The sequence below is a fragment of the Meles meles genome, unplaced genomic scaffold (assembly GCF_922984935.1).
Source record: "Meles meles unplaced genomic scaffold, mMelMel3.1 paternal haplotype, whole genome shotgun sequence".
NCBI lineage: Eukaryota > Metazoa > Chordata > Mammalia > Carnivora > Mustelidae > Meles > Meles meles.
In genome coordinates, this window is record NW_025721603.1 from 1288009 (window position 1) to 1298990 (window position 10982).

Consider the following 10982-nt stretch of genomic DNA (forward strand, 5'->3'; position numbering starts at 1 on the left):
AGCCACCAGAGGCGACAGATTGGAAAGTAATAGCCCAATACAAGAGTGCCCTGTGTCTGGGGACCAGCATTAACTTGGAGTCTGGTTAAAAACACTAAAAAAGAACAAAGGATTGCAGGGGGAAATTGTGGGAATCAGGTGGTTAGGGACAGGGACTTAAGTCCATGGACCCAGGGCACCACTCCTGGCACTGAGCCAGAGAGAGTGAGGCTGAGAAACCAAGTCTTGGTCCCTGAGCCACCAGTGCACCTGAGAACGTGTGGGGCCCAACTCCCGTGAGGGACTGGGAGCCTCGCCAGCCAGCAGAATGCTGTGCTGTGCTATCAGAGACTGAGACGTGTGAACCTACACACTCCTCTGAGAGAGGTGCATGAAGGCGAAAGCCTGCCACTCTTGGACCCTGAAAGACCAGGGCCAGCGGGAAAATCTCAGTGTGTGATTGCTGCTTCGAACCTCTCTGGTGGTCTGGAGCTGCCCAGACAGCCGACACTGTCGTGGTTTTGGAATCAAGCAGGAGTTTCTGTGGCCCCAGGGACTACAACACAGAACCTGCTCTGCCAGCAGCCAAGGGGGAACTTATGAGCTCCAGAGCACCAAGAGGAGAACAGACTGAGGCTTCTCTCTGAGAGGGAGGTCTGGGTGCAGTTTGCTTTCCTCTAAACCTCCAAAAACCATCAAAAGCTGTCAAGGGAAAAGAAAACAAACATACAACCATTAAAACCTTCAGAGAACAAAAGCCTGAAAAACCGGTTTCCTCAGAGTCCACCCCCTTGAGGGGAGTGGGAGAATATAACTAAGGAAACATTGCCTAAAATCCCACGCGGCATGCCTCTCCTCCAGAAAACCAAACAGGAAAAAAAATAATAAAAATAAAAGAATAATAAAAGGAAAAAAACAAAAGACGACGAGAGAACAACCACTGCTACTTCATAGATAAAACATTTATTTTTAATTCGTTCCCACTATTCTCATTCATTTTTTATTATACTGAAAATTTTTAACCTATTTACCATCACAGTGAGATGTCCAGTACATCAAATTCCATAATAACCTTTTAACTTGAACTTTTTGAAACATATACCCGTGTTTTTCTTTTGCTTCTCTATTTTTTTATTTTTTAAAATTTTAGTTTAGTTTAATTTATTCTTTTTTAATTTTTATTTTTATTTTCTAATATTCATATAGACTTAAACTTCAAGGTAATCTTATTTCCCCAATCATACCAATTTCAATCCCCCTTTATCTTATGAAAGTTGAGTCCTTTAACAAAGATATCAAGATACATTCATAAAAAATCAAAATACTAGAACTCATACAGCAATTCAGTAACGTGGCAGGATGCAAAGTCAATGTACAGAAATCAGTGGCTTTCTTGTACACTAACAATGAAAATACAGAAAGGAAAATTAAAGAATCGATTCCATTTACTCTAACACCAAGAACCATAAGATACCTGGGAATAATCCTAACCAAAGAGGTAAAGGATCTATACTTGAGGAAATACAGAACACTCATGAAAGAAATTGAAGAAGACGCAAAAAGCTGGAAGACCATTCCATGCTCTTGGATTGGAAGAATAAACATTGTTAAAATGTCTATACTGCCTAGAGCAATCTTTACTTTTAATGCCATTCTGTTCAGACAAATGGTTGATACCCAGGATCTTATGTACCAAGGAAGGTACATAAATTATACAGAGGGTCAACAGATATAAGAAAACAGGCTCAATATTATTAACTATAAGGGATATGGAAATCAAAACCACAATGGATCTCTCCTTATACCTGTCAGAATGGAAGAATCAAAAAGATGAAATAATAAGCATTGGAAAGGACGTGGAGAGAAAGGAAGACTTGTACACCATTGATGGAAATGGAAATCAGTGCATCCCCTGTACAAAATGCAATGGATGTTCCTCAAGAAATTAAAAATAGAAATGACATATGATTCAATAATTTCAATATTAGGCATTTACCCAAAGAAAACAAAAACACTGATTTGAAAAGAATTATGAACATATTTACAACAATCATTATTTATAACAGGCAAGATATAGATGCCATCTAAGTGTCTATCAATTGACAGATGGCTAAAGAGGGTGTATACACAAAACATGCACATGCACACAGCACACATACACACACACACACACTGAAATATTACTCAGACATGAGAAAAGGATGAGTTCATGTCGTTTAAGACAACATAGATGAATGTAAAGGGTATTATGCTAAGTGAAATCAATCAGACTGAGGAAGACAAATGCCCTATAATTCCACTCATAAGTAGAATCTAGATAAATGAATAAAACTAAGTAAATAAAAATAAATCCAGAATAAGACCTATAAAAGAAGAGAAGACACTGATGGTTGTCAGAGGGAAAGGGAGTAAGGGTTGGGCAAAATGACTGAATAAGAGTGTGAGATACAGGCTTTTAACTATGGAATGAAGACATCACAGAATAAAAGGTACAGCATAAGGAATACAGTCAATAATATTTTAATAGGTAGGTAATTGTAGCTACACCTGTGGTGAAGAGAATGTAATGTATAACTAGTGAAATCACAAGGTTGTACACTTGAATCTAATCACATTGTCTGCCAATTATACTCAAATTTAAAAACAGTTATTAATGAATACATAAATGAATAAAAATAAGAATGTGTATATATAAATAAATAACAAACCTAATGAATTCTATAAGGACCCGTTCTCTGAGTACTATCACTTTTGTGTTTAGGGTACAAATCATAGCAATTTGGAGAAACACAGTTGAATCCATGGTATAGAGCAAGGGCACACAAGGGAAATCAAAATCCTGAGATCCTCTTGGAGATATTGGTGGCAGAATCTGAGCTAAGACAATGGGACACCCTTCTATGATGGAGTACCTTTCTCTTTATACTTGAGCCATATGGGAAATATGTGCTATCCATCACATTTACCTTTGCTTTTTGGACAGAGTTCCAGGATCCCAGTTCAGGATTGATGTTTTCATCAGAGACATATTAACAGTTCCTCTAAACCAAAAGACAGACCTGCCAGCAGATGTTTTGAGCTCTTCGTGCCAGCATATTCCTTGTGGGCAAACGTCAAACTTCTCTGTATCTTTATACTGGAAGGAGACGACATGTTTATTGAACTTTTCATTCTTTATTTTTATTTTCAGCTTAACAGTATTCATTGTTTTTGCACCACACCCAGTGCTCCATGCAATAGTGCCCTCCCTATTACCCACCACCTGGTTGAACTTTTCATTCTTGCCAGATGTTTCCCGTGCACTCCATCACATGATCCACAAGTACTGTGCTATAGGAAGCAACCTGTGTGAATGGCATCAAAGAGACCCCTTCATTCTGACTTCTGATGGAATGTATCTAATGGAGTGTAACTTACATGATCGTGTGCACTTCTTCCCCTTTTCCTGACAGAACTGAAGTACTTCTTCTTCCTGCTATTAGGAGTGCAAGCCTTAAAGAGAGATTTTGACATAATGAGCACTGGGTGCTATGGCAACTGATGAATCAATAAACTCTACCTCTGGGGCGCCTGGGTGACTCAGTGAGTTAAGCCTCCGCCTTCGGGTCAGGTTGTGATCTCAGGGTACTGGGACCAAGCCCCGTGTTGTGTTCTCTGCTCAGCGGGGATCCTGCTTCCCCTTCTTTCTCCCTGCCTGCCTCTCTGCCTACTTGTGATTTCTGTCTGTCAAATAAATAAATAAAATCTTTAAAAAAAAACCCTCCACGTCTGAGCTAATAATACAGAATATGCTAACTAATTGAATTTAAATCAAGCAAAAAGTTGCAAACATTGATCTTGGTTGAGGAAAACTCCCTAGTCTATGGTCGTGATACCTTCCTGGCCTCAGGCCACATTCAAATTCTTCTGTGGAGGCCCTATTGCAGGAACACGTGGAAGGGCCATCTCAGAAATCCCCCCAGGGTAACTGAGAACTTGGTTCGGTCTGATTCCCAGTTCAACATCTCCCTGTGCACAATTCTGCTTCCTTTATTCCATGGGTATTGAGCCTTAGAATACTCCCCTAATAAACTTCCTGCATGCCAATAGTGTTCTTACAAGTGTACCTCTTTGGATTGTTTTAAAAATGATGTTTCTTTCTTTTGCTTCCTTCTTGCTAGTTTGTGGCTTCCTGTATCTGATGGTTGGCTGGTAAGGTGTTTTTCATGCAGCCTGTCTATTTGTAGTCTGGAATCTACTCCATCCCTTCATGCTTACAGGGGGAGAGTGGTGGCAATACTTTCTTTTGCTAAAATTGAGGTCTGTCACAACTTCTTTATGGTTTCCCAAAATTATGCTCACACATTTATAAATAGTCCTAAATTAATCTCAATTTTGTCACCTAGGTTCATTGTAAGTTCATTGTAATTTTCTTATAGACTTCTAAGTGGTATGTAGATTTCCCCCCTGACATGAAGCTTGTCTTTTCCTCATTCTCCTGTCCCCTGAGAATCTACCTCATATTTGATCTATGTAGCACAGTCAAATGCCCCATCAGATAGTGGCACCCTGTTTTACTAGAGCATTGACAACCCTTTTTCCTGAATGAGCACAGAGATCAAAGCACAAAAATATGAATATTTACTGAAAATTGTATTTTCACTCTTGCTGCAAGTTTTACTTGTAACTTCATATACTACCAGTCTATAATGTACTTCTCAGAATTAGCTAGGAGCCTGTAGTTTTGTTCAGAAAATAAAGCTTCACTCAGGTCAGGTTTCACTCAGGGTACTGAGATTTCACTCAGGTGGTAAATTATGTTCAAAATCAGAGTAGGATTAGTCACTCTGATAAGATTCAATATCCAAAGGCAGAAGTATAACAAAATTTATAGTATGCTTACTCCCTAAACAAATGACGATTCTTATAGTTCACATGGATTAAGCAATTATACTATCTCACATTTATACAGAGGCAGTGTTTTCTATCAACCATTGCATTCAAGAATTTTTTTTTTTTTAATTTTACAATTGTGGAATGTCATCCTTATACATATTTTAAAGTTTTTTGTTTTTTTTTTTCTATCTAGTAAGTTAACATACAGTGTAATATTAGTTTCATTTTACAATTATGGAATACATACACATAAATAAGTATGTATCATCCTTATTTTTTTAAGTTCTTTTGGTTTTTTTTCTATCTAGTTAGTTAACATAGAGTGTAATATTAGCTTCATGTGTACAATGTAGTGATTGAACACTTCCATACAACACCTGGTGTTCATCACAAGTCCACTCCTCAATTACCATCACCTAGTTATAAATATATTCTTAAGTAAGCCAAGGCAAATGGAGTGGTAAAAATCAAGGTTTGCTAAAATCAAGGTTTGCTAGGAAACTGAAAATAAATAGTACAAACAATAGCAAAATCTTTGAAAAGTACCCATATCAAATCAAAGAGTTAAGTGTTTGACACAATAAATGCATTCTTCTGTTATTGCTATAATCATAGCTTTTATGATTCACCTTTAAATATCAAATAAAACAGTAAAATAAATCAAAATCATAAGGATACAAGCTAGCAAGCTTATAACACAACCACCAAATTAAATTTAGAGAGAAAAATGGTGGAAATCCCACCATGGGCTTGATCATTTTAATTACTGTCTTTAACAGAAATTATCTCTCAATAATGCACTCTGTAATCTGCTCCATCAAAGTTTTAATAAGTGGTGCAAGCATAACATTAGTTCAACTTCTAGTGTAATTTTAAAAAGTATTTAATGGGGGCGCCTGGGTGGCTCAGTGGTTTAAGCCGCTGCCTTAGGCTCAGGTCATGATCTCAGGGTCCTGGGATCGAGTCCCACATTGGGCTCTCTGCTCGGCAGGGAGCCTGCTTCCCTCTCACTCTCTCTGCCTGCCTCTCTGCTTACTTGTGATCTCTCTCTGTCAAATAAATAAATAAAATCTTTAAAAAAAAGTATTTTATGTATTGATTTGAAAGAGATTGAGAGAGAGAGAGAGAGCAGGAGTAGAGGGATAAAGAGAGGAGAAGCAGACTTCCTGCTGAACAAGGAGCCTGTTTTCAGGCTAGATCCCAGGATCTCAGGACCATGAAATGAGCTAAAGGCAGAGGCTTAACCCACTGAGACACCCAAGTGCCCCTCTACTAATGTACTTTTAAATCATCCTTTTTTATGGACATTATTTGTTTACATTTTGATCTTAATTATAGATGATTTTTGTATTTTAATTTTAATGAATCACAACTTTCTGAAAGAATGTATAATCTGTGAATCTTTAAAATCTTCGAAAATTAAATATTTTTGTCATCCCAAGATTCAGAGTTATGCAGGTCTGCAATACTAATAAGATAGTATTTTTAACAAAATATGTCAATAGACCACACCCCTTACTAGGACACTCTAGACACTGATATGAATGAGTTTGATGCTGCCAGACTATAAGATGTTTCCTCCTCACAAATAGATGCATTACGATGACCCTGCTCAGAAGGGACAGAGATCCAGCTTGTTGAAGTCATCATTTTTATCTATCTAAGTAGGTCATAATCACCTTTAATATTTAGTAATTTGTTTATTACTCTGAACTCCACAAAAATCCAAAGTACATTACTCTTTCTGTGTAATTTTCCAAATAAAATTCTTTGTTGATCTATACCATATGTGAAAAACTAAAAGGTATTAAATCTGATGTAGCCATCAGGTTAAGTCTCTTGCAATAACTAGTCAATTCAGTCTAATAAATTATTTTGCTGTTACTATTTTATTTTAAACTGAACAAATTGATTAATCACCCTGGTATGCTGAGGGAAACAAATTATAATTTTTAGGGTAAGTTAGAACAAGGGGGATTAGAAAAATACAGAAGGAAATGATCAGAATTCACTAAATTTTCTGTGATTACACTATGGAAAAAGGGAGTATATATTAGTGCCTTCTATTATCATTGAAAGTATATTATTTTATGATTCAAGTAGAGATACCACAATTTCAGCACCATCCTAAGTAAAAGACTGAAAAACATTAGAAGTGATCTCTCTTTTAAATGAGGGGACAAAAGAAAATTTAGAATACTAAATTCTCAATCCTACACGAGTCAGTATTGAAATTTCATTCTTCTAATTAATGCCATTTTAGATATTATATTTAATTTCTCATTTAGATTTTCAACCACTTTGTTTGCATGGTCAATTAGGAATTAGTAAGTTTTCTATCATATTAATTAGCGAACACAATTGTGTCTCCTGTATAATATGGAAATTATACTTAGGAATTTTGATATACATAATTTAACATTGCAGTCCTTGGAAAAATATAATTTTCTACCAATGATATTATTTGATTAACGTCTTTAGTTGATCTTACTAGTAAATACTATAAACAAAATAGCACATTGAAAATACAATTAGATTGGTGATGATGGATTGTTTTTATATATATATTTCACCTTAAAATAATACCTTGATACAAAGTTAAACACTAATAATTCCAAATTTAAAAAACAACAGAAATTTTAAACCTCAAAGAAGCAGTATTTACTAAATGTAATAATTTTAATTGTTGTAGTGAGTCTTTAAAACACATACATCTCTCTTGCATACATGTAAAGGAAAAAGAAGTAGCGCAAATTACTATATTATTAAGGTATATCTGTTCACATTATGCAAATTTAAACAATTATTAACAAAAATTCCGTTAAATTTATCCTTTAAGTGAACGACAGCAGCCCAACAATGACAGCATCCCATAGGTGGAATGAATTAATAAAAAAATGTGTATACATACAAAGGGATACTATTTGACTAAGGGAGGGAATTCTGACATGCTATAGTTTGAACAAATATTGATGACATGATGTTAAGTGAATAAGCCAATTATAAAAAGACAAATTCTGTACATTCCCACTAAACTAAAGATCCTATAGTAGTCAAATTCATAGGGCCAGAAAAGCAGAATTGGGGTTAGCAGTTCCCAGGGACAGGGAGAAACAGGAAATCATTGTTTAATGGGTGCAGAGTTACTGTTACAGATTATGAAGAGTCCTGGGGTTATATATTGGTCATAGTTGCAGAATAATGTGACCGTACATAATGCCACTATAGTGCAAGTATATTTAAAAATGGGTAAGATGATAGCAAAACTTATTTTAAGAAACTTACTAAATACTCTGCAATTATTATATTATAGATTGACACTTAAGCAATTTCTAAATTTCGTCATTTTTCATAAGAATGAGAGAGTTTAGAATAATGAAAATAAGAAGGTTCCAAGTCAAATAAATGAGTTTGGAGGGTTTCAAGATCCTTCAGGAAGGCACCAGAGAGACCCATAATTAAGGAATTCATATGGTTCCTAGGTGTGAAGAATGCAAATGTTAACAGATATGAAGGTGTGGAGATAACAAAGTTTTGAGAAATGCAGTGTATATCCATAGAGAGAAGTGTTTCTTTATTTTTTAAGATTTTATTTATTTATTTGACAGACATAGATCACAAGTAGGCAGAGGCAGGCAGAGGGGGGTGGGTGGGAAACAGGCTCCCTGCTAAGTCAGAGAGAGCCAGATCTGGAGCTCGATCCCAGGACCCTGAGATCATGACTTGAGCTGAAGGCAGAGGCTTAATCCACTGAGCCACCCAGGCACCCCAAGAAGTGTGTTTCTTTGTTTAACTTTGAAACAACCAACTAAAACACTGAAGTAGAATGCTGTCAGTACAATCATGATGCTGAAATAATGGAGTAAGTGATTGAGGGAGTTTTTTGCAATTTTTTGACTTGCATTCCAGTACAGGAGGCATATGTAAGTTAGGTGCAAATCAAATGACCATGGAAGAGAGGGATTCCTGTCCTGCCATTTCATTGAATTAGAACACATCTTTGAGACTGAATCAGCATCTTCATCTCCTCAAGTATGATACTATTCATTCAACAACCTAGAGCAGTTTCAGTACTAACAGGTCAGCAAAGAGAATGCCTTCGGAGATTTAGATTCTTTTGGGCCTGAACAAGAAAAGATCTTATCTTTATACTGGGTACTAACAAATTCATTTTCTCTTATTTACCAAAAGAAGATTGTGTCTCTGTGAATTTGAGGGGAAACATCATTACACACTTTATACAGTTAATGAAATGTTGAATTTAGTATTATTGTCTTTCATTGGGAACATATTCTGAGAAAGTAAGATGATGAAAACTCTATCATCTATCTCTTCATTTGTAGTGTTGCTCTTGTTTGAAATCATGAATGTTTGGAACACCACCACAGATTTCATTCTCCTAGGACTCTTTAATCACACAGAAGCCCATCTATTTCTTTTTGTGATGGTTCTCACAATTGCCTTCACCTCCTTACTAGGCAATGCCCTCATGATTTTCCTGATTCATCAGGATGTCCGGCTTCACACTCCCATGTACTTCCTATTGAGCCAACTCTCCCTCATGGACATGATGCTAGTCTCCACCATTGTGCCCAAAATGGCAGCTGACTACCTGACTGGCCTGAAGTCCATTTCTCCTTCTGGCTGTGGGTTGCAGATCTTCTTCTTTATCAGTTTGGAAGGGGTCAAGTGTTTCCTCTTGGCACCCATGTCCTATGACCGCTATGTGGCTGTTTGCCACCCACTGCGATATGTCGTTCTCATGAGCTGGAAATTTTGCCTGAGAATGACTGTGGGGTCTTGATTCCTGGGGACAGTGGATGGCCTCATGCAGGCTGCTGCTACCCTGAGTTTTCCATTTTTCCATGCACGTGAGATCAATCATTTCTTCTGTGAGGCCCCTACTCTGGTGCGTTTGGCTTGTGCCAACACATCGGTCTTTGAAAATGTCATGTACATCTGCTGTGTATTAATGGTCTTGGTCCCATTTTCTCTCATCCTGATTTTCTATAGTCTTATCTTTGCTGCAGTTCTCCAGATGCATTCTAGAGAAGCCCGCAAGAAGGCTTTTGCTACATTCTCCTCACATCTCTCTGTGGTGGGACTCTTTTATGGAGCTGCTATTTTTATCTATATGAGACCTAAATCCTACAGGTCAGCTAACCATGATAAAATAGTGTCGGTGTTCTATATTATCTTCACTCCTTTGTTAATCCCCATCATCTATAGTATGAGGAACAGTGATGTCAAGGAAGCCCTGAGAAAGTGTATGGGTCAGTGTGCTACCTTAAGTCATGACTAAGATTACATTGATTTGGGGGCGCCTGGGTGGCTCAGTGGGTTAAGCCACTGCCTTCGGCTCAGGTCATGATCTCAGGGTCCTGGGATCGAGTCCCGCAACGGTCTCTCTGCTCAGCAGCGAGCCTGCTTCCCTCTCTCTCTCTCTGCCTGCCTCTCTGTCTACTTGTGATCTCTCTCTGTCAAATAAATAAATAAATAAATAAATAAATAAAAAAGATTACATTGATTTGTCCCAAATTTCAAGGTTATACAAAAGGAATTATGTGAAATGTCCTAGGGAATATTTATATATGCATTATATCTATAACTGTTACTGTTTTATTCTGAAATTCAGACAGAACTATATATTTTAATTCTTTTTATATATAGTAATTTTTATGTATAATAATTACATTATTTTAAAAATTTTCTTGACTCTTTTCTTTTTCAAGTTATTTATTTATTTATTTTTTCATTTCAATATAAAGAAAATTTTTTTAAAATTTAATTTTATTTTTCAGTGTTCCAAGATTCATTGTTTATGCACCATATCCAGGCCTCCATGAATCTCAGTTAGTTAACAAACTGTGTAATATTCATTTCAGGTGCAGAATTTAGGAATTCAACCCTTACACACAATGCTCAGCACCTAACCCACCCACAACCTATATTCCCTCTGATAAACATCCTTTAATAAAGTGAAAAAATAGCCCATGCATTTGAAGTAAATAAATAATTGAGGAATATACATCTACAATACATGAATAACTCATAGAACTCAACAACAAACACATTAAAACATGTGTGATAGCCATTTGTATGTCTTCGTTGGAGAAGTGTCTGTTCAA

General features: G+C 36.5%; 1 pseudogene; it reads left to right on the forward strand.

The window, feature by feature from the left end:
- Positions 1–9160: 9160 nt before the first annotated feature.
- Positions 9161–10156, forward strand: LOC123936554 (annotated as a pseudogene).
- Positions 10157–10982: the final 826 nt, after the last annotated feature.